Source organism: Canis lupus, chromosome 36 (genome assembly GCF_048164855.1).
Source record: "Canis lupus baileyi chromosome 36, mCanLup2.hap1, whole genome shotgun sequence".
NCBI classification, from domain to species: domain Eukaryota; kingdom Metazoa; phylum Chordata; class Mammalia; order Carnivora; family Canidae; genus Canis; species Canis lupus.
Window position 1 is genome coordinate 4,737,085 of NC_132873.1, and position 18,169 is coordinate 4,755,253.

The following is an 18,169-nucleotide window of genomic DNA, read 5'->3' on the forward strand; positions in this document are numbered from 1 at the left end:
GAACAAGACTGCCTGGTACCCATTCTCATAGGCAAACATGCTATTTAAATGCTGGAAATATTATCATCTTTGGGCTATTTCACTTTCCATATTTGTGTCTTATTTCCCCAAATAAATTATCAGCTCTGGAGAGTCATAATGTCCTTAATTTTTTTTGGACACACCCTTACGAAGAGTAGTGACCAGTTTGTTGATTAACTGGCTTCAATGGTCTAAACCCGGTACCACATTCACTGACTAGGAGATGAACAAGTTGACGGGAGGAGGAAAGGTACAGAGATCAAATCTTCCACCTAATTGGCAAACCCTGAGGATGGGGTGCTGGAGCTTGCTGCTTAGAGACTAAATATAACTGTAAGAGGAAAAGGTCCCCTGGAATTTTCCATCAAGGCTGAAAGAGTAGGGCAGAGTGCCCAAATGTCATGGGAACCAAAGCAGTCTCCAAGCTGGGAAAATACTCCTGGGCAAGATGGTATCCTTTGGGTACCTACTGGACGGCTTATGAAATGATGCCAGACGGCCTGGGATCCTAGCTTTTGCAAAGAACTCTGCTCTGCACAGAACATGATACAATGACTAATTCTCTGCCACCAAGGAGCTGAGGAGGGCTCTGGTGCCCTGGCTGTAGTTGATATGAAGAGTCTCGGACTGTCCCAGTTATCTTTGTTTTGTAATAAGCACCCAAGACTGCATGGCACCACCCAATGGCAACCACCATTTTCTTTTGCTCACGGATTCTGTGGGTCCGGAATTCAAGCACAGTGGGGGTGGCTCTCAACTTCTTCATGATGCCTGGGGCTTCCAGCTTGGCTTCTGCACACGTGTCTGGCACCTGGGCCAGGATGGCTGAAGGTCAGCCCATAGCACCTATATGTGGCCTCTCCATGGGGGTTGAGTTTCTCACAATGTGGTGGCTTCTCCAGGGGAAATCTCTGGAAGGTGAGCATTGCAGAGAGAACCAAGTAGAAGCCACATGGCCTTTTCTAGCCCTTCTACCGTACTCTATCAGTCAAGGTTGCCAAATCCAGCCCAGAAGAGAGGCACCTGGTGGCTCAGTGGTTGAGCGTCTGCCTTTGGCTCAGGGGTCCCGGGATCCAGTCCTACATGGGGCTTCCCGCAGGGAGCCTGGTTCTCCCTCTCCCGGTATCTCTGCCTCTCTCTGCATGTCTCTCATGAATAAATAAATAAAATCTTAAAAAAAAAAACTTGCCCAGAATCAACAGGAAGGGACATGGACTCCACCCCTTGATAGAAAGCCAAAGAATTTTGGAGTCACATTTTACAAGCATCACACTGACCAAGCTAACATTACTGCTCTTGAGCTCAGAGAGATTACCTAGAGCCACAGGTGGGCCAGACACCGGGTGGTCTCTCACCTGGGTGGTAGAGGAGGGGATAGTGGGTGGCTCCAGCAAAACCCCTAGGGTTGACTCTCCAGAGTGAGTCCACCCTGTCCCAAGATGGGGGGGGGGGGCCACACCGGAGGATTTCAGCCACCAGCAACACTTGGCAAAAGAAAAGAATCCTCCCATCCCCGCAACCCCCCACCCCACCTTGATTGCCATTCCTCCTACACATCCTTAAACCTCCAAATCACCCTCTGGCGAAAAACCTGCTCCCGCAAAGGGAGTTCTGCATGCTGGTGCATCTCATTGTTCTTCTATTAAGACACATCATTCACAAACACTACAGGTTCTTAAAAGATACCATCAGCTGTCACTTATGTAACAGAACTTGGCAAAACAGATGGAGGGCTCCAGCGGTGTCTTTGCCCGGGGCGGTATATGCTAATATCCTGGCACAGGCACCTTGAACTGTTTTGCTTCCCAGCAAAGTTAAATCAGCTGGAAAGTTCGAAGGGGCAAACAAGACCATGGAAGGGTGAGTGGACGAAGCTTTTCCTTCCCAAGAAAATGCACCCGCCTTCTCATTAGTCAAATGATTGGAGCCGCTCTATGGAGCTACTGCGCAAAATCAGCAGAAAGGGAGGGAGCTTGATGCTCTCCAAAGAGAGGTACCACACAGAGAAGGGGTCTGATGGGGCGCCCGGGTGGCTCAGGTAATTATGCATCTGTATTTGCTCTGGTCATGATCCTGGGGGCCTGGGATGCGCCTCCCCAACCCCCGCAGCCGGCTCCCCGCTCAGCCAGGAGTCGCTTCTCCTCCATCCTCCCCTCCATCCTGCTTGTGCGCTCTCTCTCTCTCTCCCCCCACCCTCTCTCTCTCAAACAAATAAGTTAAATCTTCCAAGGGGGGGAGGGGGAGCTACTACCCAAACCTCAGGAGGAAAGGACATGTCCGAGTGAGAGATGGCACGCAGAGGGGAGGAGGCAGGCGTGGGCCGGGACTGAGACATCTGGCCTGCCTGGAGCGAGGATTTGGGCTTGAGAGTCGTAGGGGTCACCTGTCACTTCGCCACCCCCGCCTCCCTCCCACATCAGGTTCTCGGTAGCCCAGGGCTGGGCGGGTGACCAGGGCGGCTAAGCCCCATAACCGGGCCCTCTGACGTTAGTGATCAGTCCAGGGAGAGGCAGGTGACCGAGGCCAGGCCAATCAGAGCCCGTGCTCGGCACCGTTTCCAGCTGCACCTGCCGGGAGGAGCTCACTTTTCTCTGCTCTTGAGCCGGGGAAGCTGGGGAGCCTCGGGGCCTCGGGGGCCCAAGGACTTCAGGGGACTAACCCGGGATCCCCGTGGCGCCTCGCTCCTGGCTGTGAGCTTGGGCCAGCTCTCCACGGAGGCGGGCGCCGGGCCTCTAAGCACACCCACTTCGCAGGGAGGGCAGGGGGTTACCTGAGAACGTAAGCCTCTCGCTTAAAATAGTCCTGACACTTACCCACAGCTCAGGAGGTTGGTAAAGACATCTCCAGAGCTGCCTCCACCTGGGTACCTGCTTTGGTGGTAACTCAGCCCTCAGAGGAGACAGGAAGGAGCAACCCAGCCCTCCGGAGCCCTCCTGCAGCTTGGTTCTAGGAATCAAGAAATTCTTTGGTCATTTAAGCTGTTTTATTTTGATTTCTGTCACTGGCAACTGAATAGTGCTCAAGGGGTAAGAAGAAATGGGAAAAAAAAAAAGGAAGGGGAGCAAAACATCCTCAGAAATACATGCATACTGTGTTTGCCTAATTACACAATCAGTCCACTGAAATAGTTTATTATGCCTGGTTGTGGTTTTTTGGGGTTTTTTTGTTTTGTTTTGTTTTTTTGTTTTTTTGTTTGTTGATTTTTTTTTTGTCATTCCTTTCCGGTAAAATTACTTGCTGAGCCCCCAGAGAACAGCAGTCAAGGTGGAGGGAGGTTCCAAGAAGAAGCGGAGATGTGGATGGGGCTATGCGCTGCAGGTGTGCAGAAGGTTACATGGTCTGTCAGCCTTGTGAGTTCCAAGCCCTGAGACCCTCCTGATCCCCAAACACCCCGACTCTCCCCAAAGCAATGAGAGCCCAGAGTGCTAGGGCAGAGCTCAGGTTCAGTATCCAGGGTCCTAAATGGAATCTGGGAAGCAGAATCCTCCTGAGAAATCAAACCAAAAAACAGGGCAAACAGGAGAAGAATGCCCACCCTCATGTTGCTGTGAAAGAATAAAGTAATAAACATGTGAGAAAAAATTGTTATTATTTTTGGCTGGTGTCAACTCGATACCTGGAAACCAAAGAGAATCAAGTGGAAAAAGAGAGAGAGAGAGAGAGAGAACTGTTAAAATCGATAGGAGAATTCAATAAGGCGACTAGCTATAAAAATGTACATTTGAAAATCAATAGCCTGCTACATACACACAACTAATTTGAAAATGTAATGAAAGAAAACAATCCCATTTAAAAGGCAGCAACCCAAAAAAGTCAAAAAGTCAGAACAAAACAAACCAACTCTAAGACTAAACCTAATAAGGAATGAGCAGAACCTGTAATGAAGATAAACTTTAAAATTCTAATGAGGGCCTTGCATAAATTTTTAAAAGCTGGGCAGATGATAAAGCAGATTGGAGAGCACACAAATGGTGCCAGGGACTAGAAACCAGAGAGCCCAGATGAAAGAGAAGGTGGGAGACGGGTGACAAGGTACAGCCTGGAACTCTCCGTGGGCCAGAGTGGGTGTGGACGCAGGTGCCTTCCTGGGGGTCCCGCGGCTCAGGGCACGTCGGGGAGGAGCTGACCTGCGTGCCCACCACGCATCTCCCTGTCACCCCTCCTTCCCTGGGGACACGTCACACTCCTGTCCTCCAAGATTCAGGGGCAACCCGGGGGACCGAGTCTGCCAGCAAAGGTGGTGAGCAGAAGCAGCACCCCATCCTAGCTAAGTGAAAATCAGACCCTGTCTCTCAAAATACAGTTTTCATCGTTATTCAGACATGGGGAGGCCAACAGATCAGGAGAACAGCTGCCATGGAAAAGAGAGTTTGTGTCTTTTCGAAAAACGGGGCGGGAATAATTGGACGTCCACGTGCAAAGGAACAAATGTGGACACAGACGTTGTGCACTTCACAAAAATTAACTCGACCTGCATCACAGACCTGCATGTAAGACGCAGAACTCTAAAACTCCCGAAAGAAAAGACGGGAGAAAACCTAGACGACCTTGAGTATGGCTGTAACTTTTTAGATCCAACAGCAAAAGGCATGATCTGCAAACGAAATAATTGATAAGCTGGACTACATTAAAATTAAAGACTTCTGCTCTGGGAAAGACAATATCAAAAGAGCGAGAAGACAAGCCACAGACTGGGGGGAAGTCCCTTGCAAAGGGCACATTGGACTGTTACCCAAAACGTGCAAAGAGCTCTTAAAACTCAACAGTAAAAAGAGAAGCCACCTGCTTTTAAAATGGGCCAAAAACCTTGACAGCGCGCTAAGGGAAGCACGCGGATGGCAAGTAAGCCATCAGAGAAATGCGCATTAAAACTACAATGCGACACCACCCCCCGCCTGTCAGAAGGGCCCAAATCCAGACCAGTGAGAGCACCGCGTGCTGGCGAGGCCAGAGCGACGGGAACCTTCTCTCCTTGCTGCTGAGAAGCAAAATGGACCGGCCGCTTCGGAAGACGGTGTGGAGATTTCTCACAAAACTGAACATCTTCCCACCGCGCGACCCAGCAATCGTGCCCCTTTTTCTTCCGGAAGGAGTGGAAAACGGAACAGCCACACAAAACCCCTTCACACCGATTTTTATAGCAGCTTTATTCATAACTTCCAAAACTTGAAAGCAACCGAGATTTGTTCAGCAGGCGAATGGAGAAAAACCTGTGATCCAGCTGGACAGTGGAATATTACTCGGCACTAAAAAAAAACAAGCCATCAAGCCACAAAAACACATGGAGGAAACCTACACGCGGGTCCCTAAGTGAGAGAAACCAACGCGAGAGGGCTCCCTGCTGCCCAATTGAAATCACGTGATGTTCTGGAAAAGGCACGACTACAGAGACCATGAAAAGCTCAGCAGTTGCCAGGGGCTGGGATGGATGAATAGATGGAGTGCAGAGGCGTTTTAGGGCAGTGAAAATACCCTATACCGTCATCCTGGGTCCGTGTCGTTACACATTCGTCCCAAAGCACAGAACCGCCATTACCACGAGTGAACACGACGGCGACCAGGACTTTGGGTGATTGCGATGTGTGTACCTTCCCCTCCGTCTTGCCGTGGACTTCAAGCTGTTCTAAAGAAATAAAATTTTTTAAAAAATTAATAATTTTTTAAATTAAGATTTTATGTATTTATTCATGAAGGACACAGAGGCAGACACAGGCAGAGGAAGAAGCAGGCTCCATGCAGGGAGCCCGATGGGGGACTGGATCCCAGGACCTGGGATCACGCCTTGGGCCGAAGGCAGATGCTCCACCACTTAGCCACCCGGGCATCCCCCCAAAATTATTAATTTTTAAGAGTTTGTTACGCTTACAGATCCCAAGAGAGGGGGGCATGCCTCGCCACAAAGGGTCACACAGGGAAGCCCTGGGGCCCGGCATCAGGAGAAAACAGACACAGGAGCCTTTCTTGGGGTTTGTGCGCAAATACACAGGGGAGGTGGGGTGAGCAGGTTAGTGTGGACAGTTTCATAGGTCTCTAAGACAGCACCTGGCCCTGGGCAACGAGGACAGGAGAACAGTGGTGGCCGAGGGCTAAGCGGCTGAGAAAGGGGTTGGGTGGGGGGGGGGTACGAGCTCTGGATGGTGGAGTTTGCAGGTGAGCTGTTCACCATCTCTGGGAATCCCGGACCCAGGCAGGGGCCGTGTCTCCAGGGTCAGCAAGCCCAAAATATCAAAAAATAAAAAGACATGATTTTTTTAAAAGATTTTATTTATTTATTTGACAGAGAGTGAGAGAGAGCACAAGCAGGGGGAGCAGCAGAGAGGAGAGGGAGAAGCAGGCTCCCCGCTGAGCAGGGAGCCAGCTTGGGGCTCCACCCAGGACCCCGGGATCGTGACCTGAGCCGAAGGCAGACACTTAACCGACTGAGCTGCCCCAAAAGACATGATTAATATGCCTTCTAACACATCTTCGCAGCTCACAGAGCACCTTCATCCCAGTTAGAGACAACTTCTTGGGTCTCCTTGTTTGATACAAAAGATGGGGTGGAGGGTGCAAGGAATCACCCGACCCGAGATTTATGCACCTGAAAACTCTCTGCAAGCTAAGGGCTGGGGCAGCGAAACGGTCCTTGAAAAAGCAAATATCCTCCAGGTAAATTGACCCAGAAATCAGGGTCTTTCGCCAATCCCACAAGACCAGAGCCATGTATCCGTCACTGACTGTCCTCCGTGCCACTCAGTGCTTACGTGGGACACATCTGGACTAGACACCGACTAGGGTGGGGACCGGGTCTGGCTGGACACCTGTGTTCTGGCCTCAGTGTTTTCATCTGTAAACCAAGGAAGGCTGGATGCGCTTATCTACAAAATCCTGAGGTCAACGGCCCCCTTCCATCAGAGGGTAAACTACTATACTCATCTTGGGAATCCCGGAATAGGGTCCTGCCTGGCCCTGTCTCTATTTGGCATTTTAACCCAAATCTCTTTGTTCTGGTAGGCAGCTGTTTAGGGCTTTTTACTCATTTAACAAGTGGATCTTTTTGAAGTTCTCATTTAAAATAATTTGATATTCAAGCTGTATGTGTGTGGTTCAAAGTCATAAAATTATTCATTTGAAAGACTTTTCCCTTTTTTCTCGGATAGCAATTGAAGTGTGTAACAGTTCCCCCGAGCAAAGCTCACTGCCTGGAAAGTCCTTTTGCAGCGATGCTTTGCCACCATCACTAAATTGAGTTATTCCGACAGCCTTTGATGCTCTGGGTTTGTTTTTTTTTTTTTTTTTTTTCCTAAGTGTGCGTATGAAAGCTTGAACAGCAACATAATTTAATTCTTCGAGATTTACTTTTTAATCACCAATGTGGCTCTTCTGGGGGTGCAGAGAGTTGACCCCATTTTCTCAAGTTGAAATTGATTTAGGTCAAATAATTCTTGGAATTTGAATTAGGCATTTTTCTCCTTATCAGGCTGAACTTCAAGCTTCATTTTCCAGCAGCTGGGAACATCTGTGCTACCTGCGAATCACAGATGATTTGAGGAAACCAAATGTAGGCAAAGAAGCTATTCACAACTCACTGAATTTTATCAGTAAAATTTTTCATGACAACCAGAATTGGTGTCGAGTTACAATTGTGTTAAGCGTCTGAATTCCTTTTACAAAAGGGAAATGAGACGATTACCAGGGGCAAAGAATGTAATCAAAATAACGCAACCATTGTGCTGCGGAATAAGAAGTCTTTTTGTAAACATAGTGGCATGTTATTCTGGAATAAAAAATATTTGCCACAAGGAAATTCTATTGAAACAACGTGTAATGGGAAGGTAAGGGCTGTCTTTCTCTTCACTCAATGTGTATCCCCTGCCTTACAGTCTGATTATTTATTCAATGAGCAAGAGACAAATCTATCTAGAATAAAGCATCCTGCTCTCAACAACAAGATGTTTCTCCACACAAGGATTGAGTTTGAGTATATAAATATTTCTGTATGGTTTGTCAGTTACTTTTAGTAATAAAAATGCTTAGGTTCCCCCCACCTGCAATGGAAATGTATTCTCCAAAAATGGATTAGCGAGTGAAAGCAGGGGGTGGGTTAATGTAAAGATCAAGGCCCTAAGGTAGAGCATCTTTGGTGACATCCACCTGCAGCTCCACCCCTCAGCTGCCTGCAGATTCATACCTTCATTTATTTGACCATTTAACCCAGTGAGTCAAATCTCATGGCTGTCTGGCTGTCCTTTCATACCCCCAGGTTAGGATTTTCTAAGAGGATAAAAAAGGGCGGAGGTGGATCCCCAGACCTGACCCCTCAGGAGGACGTCAGTCTCAGGGAAGTCCTAGGGATTCGAACTGACCCAGGGTCTGTCTCATGAGAGCTTTTCTCTCCCCACCAAGCCACAAGAGCTTCTCCAGCAGGGGAGAAAAGGTCGAGACAGCTTTCCATCAGTTCAATAAATAATAACTCCTGAGCACCAGTCATGTGCACGACGCTGCAATCCGGGATTCAGGCGTTAGATGACACAGATCACGTGCCACCACACATTAAGCACTTGGTGTTTGCTGAATGAAGAATTGGCTGAAGAAGATGGCAGTGAACATAAAGACATTGAGCTTGTAGTAATTGCACAGAAAACATTTGAGGAGCTGATGATTGGTTGGGTGGAGAAATGAAAGAGAAGGGAAATGAAATTACAGCCCCCAAGGTTTCAAACCTTGGGGCCTACAGAACAGGAGCATCATGGTTCCAAATAGGGGTTTTGGAGGAAAGTCGCCAAGGATAATTTCATCCATGGTAATAGGAGGATGTTCTAGTAGAGAGAAGTAGCCTACCTCTCCTTGCACAGAGCTAGTCCAGAGCTGGCACAAACCGCCCTAGGATGGATCCCCAGGGCAGCCTCCAGGTGGGGGTTCTGGAGATCCAGGGTATCCAGTCCTAGAGACAGAAATGCTCACAGTTGTGTGTGTTTCATAAAAGGCCTTTATCTCAACCACCCCTATGATCCACTCATGTATGGCTTCTGTCATCCAGATTCCCCTTAGATGGGCCCCAAATCTGCAATTCCACAGTCCAGTGTCCTGTGACCTGGCCCCCTTCCCCTGGTGGCCTGCACTGGTGGTCTTCCCTGGAAGCCTCCATCCCAGCGGGCAGAGGGACAGGGTCATGGAGAGGGTGCAGGCACGGGATGGGGCAGTGTCCCCACTGACCCGGTGACTCATCTTCATGGCCACTCACAAATGGAAAAGCAAAAAGAAGCCAAGAGGAAGCCAGAGAAAGTTTCCAGCTGAAGCACCTTCACCTAAACAAAACAGCCCAGAGTGTCCTCGGTCTCACGACTTTTGTGCTGGACAGTTATTTTAGACCAAGATTGCCTGGCCTACTACTCTGTCAATCATGCCCCACCTTCATAATTTTGCCCTGTTCATTTTCCACTTATATCTGCCATTTTCTTAACATTTTCTGTTTCTATTTATAAAATCAACTCACATTTTGTTTAAATAAAGTTACCTTTAAAAAATTTTTATGTTGCTTTTGGAGCACCTGTGTGGCACAGTCGGTTAAACATCTGACTCTTGGTTTCAGCCCAGGTCCTGACCTCAGGGTCGTGGGTTCGAGCCCCGCATCCAACTCGGAGCTCAGCATGGAGTCTGCTTGAGATTCTCTCTCCCTCTGTCCTCCCCCTACACTCTCTCTCCAAAATAAATCAGTAAAGTCTTCTTAAAAATTTTTGATGTCGGGGATCCCTGGGTGGTTCAGTGGTTTGGCGCCTGCCTTTGGCCTAGGGCGCGATCCTGGAGTCCCGGGATCGAGTCCCGCATCGAGCTCCCGGCATGGAGCCTGCTTCTCCCTCCTCTTGTGTCTCTGCCTCTCTCTCTCTCTTTCTCTCTCTCTCTCTCTGTCTATCACGAATAAATAAATCTTTAAAAAAAAATTTTTTTTGATGTCACTGTTAAAAAGAAAAAGCCAGTTTCCCTTGCCATGTAAATATGAGGTGACCATGAAAGTGAACATAATGGAAGATGGGACGATTGCATCCTGGCCAACCCTGAAATGCTCTTAAACAGAGATTAGCAAGCACAGAGAGGTTGTCCGAGGGGGGTCAGCACCAAACCGAGACCCTCTCTTTAACCATAATTGTTGGAAACGAACTTGTCATCAAAACAATAACCATTTATGCAGCACTGTGTGCCAGGGATGGCCTCACAACCACCCCAAAGGGCAGGCATCAATTCTTTGCCCTCCAGAAGTGTGCAAACCTGCTCCGAGAGATTACGTAGCTTGCCCAAGGTCACTTATGGAACAAGTGGTGGGGCCAGGACTCCAGCCCAGCCAGGGGGACTCTCAACAGAACCCTGGTCTCCCGACCTGACTTAATGCTGGGCACTCATCTGCTAAAATCCCCTCCCCTTAGCAACCACCCATCAAGAGAAGCGGGAATCAGAAGCCAGGCATGCCAGCCCCCTGCCCCCCCAAACACACCGCATTAAGAGTCAGGATGCATTCACTGCACGGTGACCTTGAGAAAAACAAATCCTGCCCTCAAGGTCAATCTGCCTCAGGCAATCAACTTGCCTTCAACAAGTGTTTCTTTTACGACCTGCAGGTCATTCCAGCCTCCGGGTGAGCTCCGCCTGTTGTTCGTCCCCTGTTCAGGGCACAGAATCCTCCTCAGAAGGAATGGGCACGTTCCAAGACATTTGAACATTTTGCATTTAATTTTAGCTTTTCCGTCTTCAGGCTTTGCACCTTAGCACACGATTCCTGGAGGGATGGGGGGCGGGGAGAAAAGACAAGACTTCCCTCTCAATTCTTTCAGGGAAAGCAGGAGGGAGGCAGAAAAAGGGGGACTCTCAGCCTCCCCAAGCTTGAGACCTGATTAAAGGGGCAACAGCAATTCCAAGCATTTCAGAATGACTGACGAGGACGGGGTATCTTGGTAATTGCCGGAGGCCAGGGTTGGTGGCTTAATATACTAGTGTTTGGATTAGTTAATAGTTCAATTCCAAGAGGTTCTGATTGTAAATCCCAGGACTGCAGGGTTGGCTAGAACGTGCAACTCAGCGCTGCCGTTTACAGTCCAGGTCCTCAGAGATGGGAGGGGAGGAGAGGGGAGAAGATGAAAAGAGGGAATATTTGAATATCAGGGGAGCGCTTCGGATGGGGTCCCTGAGTCAGTCCCCGGAGGAGCCCACGGTGACGTCAGTAGCACACACTCTGGGAGCACATGTCCAGGCCGGAGCGGCCATGGGTTCCTTAGAATGAATGGGTTGTGACGGTGGGAAATGCATGAGCTGGACCTCCATCCCCACAGGACTCCCTGCTTCAGTGCTCGCCTCTCTGGTCCCCCCCCCCCCCAGCTGCCCTCTGCCTCTCTGGCCAGAACCCTCCCCAAACGCTTATGCCTCCAAAGCCACCTTGATCACGTCCCTGTTTTAAGGACTGGCCAGAAGCAGTTTCCGGCATAGCCGTCAGCCCAAACGGGCGCCGGGAAGAGACTTGGTGTGCAGGAGCTTGGCTACCTGCTGCATCACTTAGAGAAAAGGCCAGGTCCCTGCTGAGGTGACAGCCAGGCCACACCCTGACCAGACCGTGTTTGCAAAAGGTGTGGAGAAACAGGCTGAAATAAGCAGGAAGCCAGGGAAGGGGAAGGGCTGCAGGTCATTTACTGCAGCCAGTGGCAGCCTGTCCCTGGGACCCCAGCCAAGAGAAAGCCAGATCGTTTTTGGGGGGCGAGCAGCCTACGTGTCCCAGCTGACAGCAGTAGAGTCCCCTACCTACCGCCTTAGCCTTTAATACACCACCCTTCTCCTAAATGAGGCAAGATTGAGTTTTTCTTGCTCTCTCCCAAGCTAGAAGGATAAAAGGGTCACCAAGGCTTTGCAGAGATGGAAAAAAGATTCTAGAAGTACAATACACTTGGCTTTTACTCTAAGAGGAGATGGGTATCAGCAAGAGGAAGATGTTTGTCTGGTTGGCCTTCGACTCTGAATGGCCAAAGAAAACAGGCCCAGACTCAGAGGCAGTTTTTCTGAGAAGCTAATGAGGCCCCTTCCAAGCCCTGGTGTGGGGAGGGGACCTGTCAGAACTCAAAAGCTCGATGGTTTCATAAAATTTGCAAAAGCAAGGCATTGTTGGGTTCTTTTTCTTAAAGAAGCCTCCCAAGAGAGTATAACTTTCGCACCCCATAAAATCCTATTCCCCCCTCTGCAGACCTAGGGCGAGGTCCACAGCCCCCTCCTTCTGCTTGCACCATCCATCCCATCCTCCCGTGCAAACCGGCCGACACACTGACCCAAAACCAGAGGGTTGGAGGACAGGGTCAGAGGGAAGGAGGAAGGATCCAGAAAAGAGGAACATTCTGAAGCCCAGACCACCGCCACACAAAAGGGGCCTCCAGACGGACTGGAGGGCAGAAGGCAGTGAACTATTTCCCAAGATCCTTTGTGCTCAGAGTGTAGTAGAGGCAGCAGAACGGAGTGGAACCAGACTGCCTGGGCTCCAAACAGACTCCACCACTCAGTGGCTGGGTGAGGGAGGCAAGTTCCTCGGCCTTCCTGTGCCCCAGTCCCTCAGGGGTCCAATAAGAGGGTAGCCACGTCATTGGATTGTGAGGATTGAATGACTATATGCATGTAAAACACTTAGGACAGTGTGTGCCCTCTAGAAAATGCTAGATGGCGATGGTACCATCCTGCTCTTTTAAACCCTAAAGGCATAGCTAAGGTGTTGCATACGTAACGCCTAGACCACCGTACACGGGCACTCCAGTCACCCCCAAATGCAACACGACCTTCCTAAAATCGCTGGGAGACCAGCTCCCCGTGCCCACTGCGCAATTTCTACAGCGACGGTAGGACCTGTCCGTTCTCCAGCACTGCCTCCCCTCACGTACGCACCCCCGTTCCAGCCCACGGCCTCCTGTTCTCTCCCAGGACCAAGCCATGCTCCCCTCAGCCTCCAGCCCTCGCCTTTCCCACCAGGAATGCCCTCCACCTTCCCCTGTAAACCCACATCCCTGAATTCCTGGAACACCTGGGTCTTCCCTTCTCTTTCATCGTCCCACCTAATGGTGGCCAATCTGGCTCGACAAATAAAGCAAGCATCACTTTGTACTGTGAGCTACACATTATCTGAGCTTTTGTCAAAGAACAAGAACATAAAAAGGAAGAGGCACGGTCCACACAAGCACCACACAAGTCTCCTCATTCACTCATCCGTTCATTCAGGGCCTGGATGCTCCAGAGGGAGCAGGGTTCTAGAACGGGGAGTATGGGGATGCCCTGGCGGGCACATCACAACACACATTCCCAAGTCTGGGGTTGGCCCCGGAGTGTGCATTTCTAACAGGATCCCAGATGATTCGGATGTGGCTGGGTCAAGGCCACACGCTGAGTGGCACTGCCAGGGGAGGCTGCCCCCGATCCCCGAGCTGTGATGACTGATAACTGAGTCACGTCCCAAGCACTAGGGACGCGTCCTTCCATGCATCAGGGCCTCCGCATAGCATCTCCCTCCGGAATGCTCATCAGCCCCTCCCTGTGAGCACCCCCTCTGCTCTCCTTTACAGAGCTGGCTTGTCCGCATCAGAAAGCCTCCCCAACCCTGATCCACACACATACACATGGTGTGTTTTACTTCTGCGATTTCTCTCTTTCATAGAACTCTCCAGAGTTTGTATTAGGTATTTGCTTCTTTGTCTTTCCCACTAGAGTCGAAACTGTATGACAGCACAAACCAAGTCTCTTTTATTCTTCTATGTATCCACAGAGCCTGCCACAGGGCCTGGAACCCAACAGGTGCTCTGTAAATATGTTGATCCATTAACTAATTCCTTCAACAAATACTAAGCGAGTATCTACCCTGTGCTGAGCTAGGCACGTTCTAGATGCCGAGGACATGGCGATGGCAAAGACCCTATCGCTTTCAAGGGAGGGAGACTGACGAGAATCGATGAGTATGAAAATAACTGAATTCTTTAATAGACAATAAGGCATTAGGTGCTATAGAAAAAACAGAGTGAGGGACGCCTGGGTGGCTCAGTGGCTGAGCATCTGCCTTCAGCTCAGGGCGTGATCCCGAAATCCTGGGTTCGAGTCCCGCATCGAGCTCCCTACAGGGAGCCTGCTTCTCCCTCTACCTGTGTCTCTGCCTCTCTCTGTGTGTGTCTCATGAATAAATAAATAAAATCTTTTAAAAGAAAAAAGCAGAGTGAGGGGAGCAGGAACGAGCGGTGGGGGAACCAGGTTGTGGGTTGAGATTTTAAGTGGTCACCGTGGGCCTCTCGCAGAAGGTGACATTTGAGCAAAGGCTCAGAGTTGAAGCACTTTGCCATGTGGACGTCTTTGGAAAGAGCTTTCCAGCCAATATAAAGTCCCTAGGGCCGCACCGGCCAGCAGAAGCCCCCGCAACAATGGAAATGTGCTATCTTCACACTGCCCAGTGCCATCGTCGCTAGTCACATGTGGCTCGTGGGAAGGGCACTGTGTGTGACCACGTGAGGGACATTGAGTGCGGGTGCAGGGGAGACGCGGGGGGAGAGGAGCTGCAGAAGAGCTGGGAGGGGAAGACCAGAGCGGGTGCCTGACTGGTCTCTCCAGGACGCTGCTTCCATTCCCAGTGGGGTGGGAGCCATCAGAGAGTTCGGGGACACCAACTAGTGACAGGACACGATTTACGTTTTAAAAGACTCCTCTGGCTGCTGTGTTGAAAACAGCTGTAGGGGTTGAGGGTCGTTGGGGGTGGGGATGACAAGTGGGGACACTGGGCAAGGGGGTGCGGGCAAACATGATGGCAGATCAGAGCAGGATTGTAGCAGTTAAGGACGTGCTGAGTGGCAGGTCCTAGATATGTTCTGAAGATTGAGCCCAAAGGATTTCCTGCCAGCTGCTGATTAAAACATATATTAAGGCTTGAATATACGCCAGGCGCTAGCTATGAACTTCTTCTAAGCCAGATCGGCCAAAGAAATGTCACCCATGGGCGCCTGGGCGGCTCAGTCGGTTAAGCGTCTGCCTTCAGCTCAGGTCATGATCCCGGGGTCCTGGGATCGAGCCCCCACAGTGCGCCCCCTGCTCAGCGGAAAATCTGCTTCTCTCTCCACCCCTCTATCCCTCCCCAGCTCGTGCGCTCTCTCGTTCATTCTCTCTCAAATAAATAAAATCTTTAAAAAAAAAAATAACCACCAGAAAAAGAAATGTCACCCACATTTTGACTGGTACCTGTTTTTTCCTAAGACAGATTGCTCTTCGGGGCATTTCTCACTTTCAGTGTCCTACAATTTGGTCTTCCAACATTGCCTCTGCAGACCAGAACCAATAGAGCCTCCTGGCACCGTGAAATTTGCTGTTATTATTCACCCAGCATCACTCCATGGTATGTACATTAAGAAAATAGATGACTCCAGTCCTACATAAATCCTTCACTCTCCCGGGTTATTCCCCTGTCTATCACCTCCTCATTTATTCTTAATATTCGGGTTTTGCATTCAAGGCCGGGTCAGCTCTCTGGAGGACTTCCATCTTCTTCCTCTCGCATCTGCCGGGTCCTCTCCAGGGACTCCCGCAGCCTGAGGATGGGAAATTGAGTCATCCGTCTTCTGTAACCATATGGATAAGATGTAGTCATTACCGTTGTCGGCATTGTTGTGCTTTGGAAGCTAATTAAGACAATTAGCTATTAAATACCAAAAACAATTAAGCTAATTGAAATAAACCATATGCAGTTTACACCCTTGCGTAGACAAAACCTTAACATGTGGCTGGATGGTGGCACTGCAGACGCTCCGACGCCAAAATAAATTAGGGAACATGGGAGCTGAAGACGGAGGTGTCTCAGCACCCAATCAGTTTACCACCACAAAATGCTTCTCGAAGACATTTGGCTTGATTTTTGGAGATTTCTTCTATACTGGGAAAAAAAAAAAAAAAAAACAAGTGTGTTCCTGCCTAAATGTTTCTTTTCAGTCTCTAAAATAGCAGAATCGTGCTGTTCCCCTGTCTCTGACTCATCTCTGTGGCTGGCTGCAGCATCCAGGGACACAGGGGACCTCTGGAGATCGCAAGTTAACCAGACGTCTAGGTGGAAAGGGGCTTCCCAGGGTGTTAGGTGGGGGCTAGCAGCTTTGGATAGCATGTGTCCGGGGGTGGGGGGTGGGATCAGGAGCCAAAGGAAGGAAGAGGAGCTGTGGAGACCAGGGGAGACTCGACAAGGAGTGTGTGTTTATCTGGAATTTATTCGGCTGCACATGCCAAAAAACCTCAGCTAGAACTTGCTTCAGCCAAAAATGCAATTTAGCTAGGAAGAACAAGCTTCAGGGAACAGGGCCTCAGGAGCTCCCAGGGACTCCGGCCAAATCAGACTCCATCCATCTATCTCTCATCTCTGTATTGGTCATTATCTGCCTTCAGAGAAGCCGTCAATGTGTGGCAAGGAGCGCAGATGCTGCCAGTGGATCAGTGCCAGCCCAGTGGATGAAGAGAGCTTCTTATACCAAAGTGCATGACCCATGGCCACAGCCATCCCACCACATGGGATAGGATCGTTCATCAGGTCCCTGTCACAAGCCCATCACCCCCCACACACTCCCGTCCTACTGATGGCCCAACGGAGAAGCAAGAAAAGGAAAAATTTGCTGAAGAGCAAAACCAATGACTATGTGGTCCCTAAACCAGGGTGCCAAAGCAAGGATCGGAATTTGGTGGAGAGAGAAACCGTAGAGAGAAAATTGCCTGGAGAAAAAGCAAAGATATCTGAGCACTCACCAGCGTCCTTTTTTTTTTTTTTTTTTTTTTGTAATTCTTTTTTTTTTTTAAGATTTTATTTATTTATTCATGAGAAACAGAGAGAGAGAGAGAGAGAGAGAGAGGCAGAGACACAGGCAGAGGGAGAAGCAGGCTCCATGCAGGGAGCCCGATGTGGGACTCAATCCCCGGTCTCCAGGATCACACCCTGGGCTGAAGGCGGCACTAAACTGCTGAGCCACCCAGGTTGCCCTTTTTTTGTAATTCTACTATCCTGTCATTTCTCTGCTGAATATTCGAAAAACAAGATTATAACAGCCAGGATTCCATTGGCCTCCAGCACCTGTGTCATCCACCATCCACAACTGCCTCATAAAAAGCGAGGGCAGCAATGAAGTGGAGAGGAAATAGCCTAAGAAGAGCCCAGCTTTGGGGCACCTGGCTGGCTTAGTTGGTGGAGCATTCAACTCTTGATCTTGGAGTTGTGAGTGGGAGCCTCACGTGAGGTGTAGAAATTAGAGTCTTAAAAAAAAAAATGGGGCCCAGCTTCTTCCTCTCGTAACTGATCCAGGTCATCATCCATTTTTTGAGGGACACGTGTTACTGAGGAAGGGTCTTCTGAGTATCTAAACCCACTTCCTATGTTTCAGAAATCCTTTACCTTATAAGCAATGGTGTCCAGATGGAAGTTTAACAATCTGCTGTTAAGGGATGGGAGAGCTAGTCTGCAGCGTCCCCTCGTCTCTGTGGTGTAGATGCTCCCACTACGGCTGACCAAGCTATCAACGTGATGCCACTGAATGCAGAACTGGGAGAGAGGCACAGCAGCGCATTGTTACATGATACTTCCAACACACAAGTACGACATGCATAAATAACGTTAAGAGCACAGGTAGTAATAAAAGTAATACAATAATTGGGGAGTGACAAATTTCTTTTTTGTTTTTTTTTAAGATTTTATTTATTTATTCATGAGAGACACAGAGAGAGAGAGACAGAGACACAGGCAGAGGGAGAAGCAAGCTCCCTGTGATGAGCCTGATGCGGGACTCGATCCCAGGACCCCGGGATCACGACCTGAGCCAAAGGCATCCAGGAATGCTCAGGTGTCCCAGGGAATGACGAAGTTCAAGTATTTAATACCTTTGCTTTCAATATAGTGTATTTCATCGGGTTTACATAATATACTTTTCAATTAAGCTTTTTATTCTGAGATCAGTATCACAACTGGGATACCGACATGGGCACAGCCAAGATACAGGACACTGACGTCACAGTAATGACCACTCAGGCTATCCTTTTACAGCCACCCACTTCCTCCTACCCGGATCCCCTCCTTAACTCCAAAAAGCACTAACCTCTTCTCTATTTCTGTGATTTTGTCACTTTAAGAATATTAAATAAATAGAATCACTCAATG

At 49.3% G+C, this 18,169-nt stretch overlaps 2 long non-coding RNA genes across 2 annotated transcripts; one reads left to right on the forward strand and one right to left on the reverse strand.

Annotated features, from left to right (window-relative positions):
• The first annotated feature begins 1,849 nt into the window (after positions 1-1,849).
• Positions 1,850-5,677, forward strand: LOC140625433 (uncharacterized). The gene is made up of 2 exons (XR_012024775.1): positions 1,850-3,371; positions 4,325-5,677. It is a non-coding gene; the product is annotated as an uncharacterized lncRNA (long non-coding RNA).
• LOC140625432 (uncharacterized) lies at positions 5,150-15,854 on the reverse strand. Its single transcript, XR_012024774.1, has 2 exons — positions 15,229-15,854; positions 5,150-5,644 (listed from the first exon to the last, which is right to left on the reverse strand). It is a non-coding gene; the product is annotated as an uncharacterized lncRNA (long non-coding RNA).
• Positions 15,855-18,169: the final 2,315 nt, after the last annotated feature.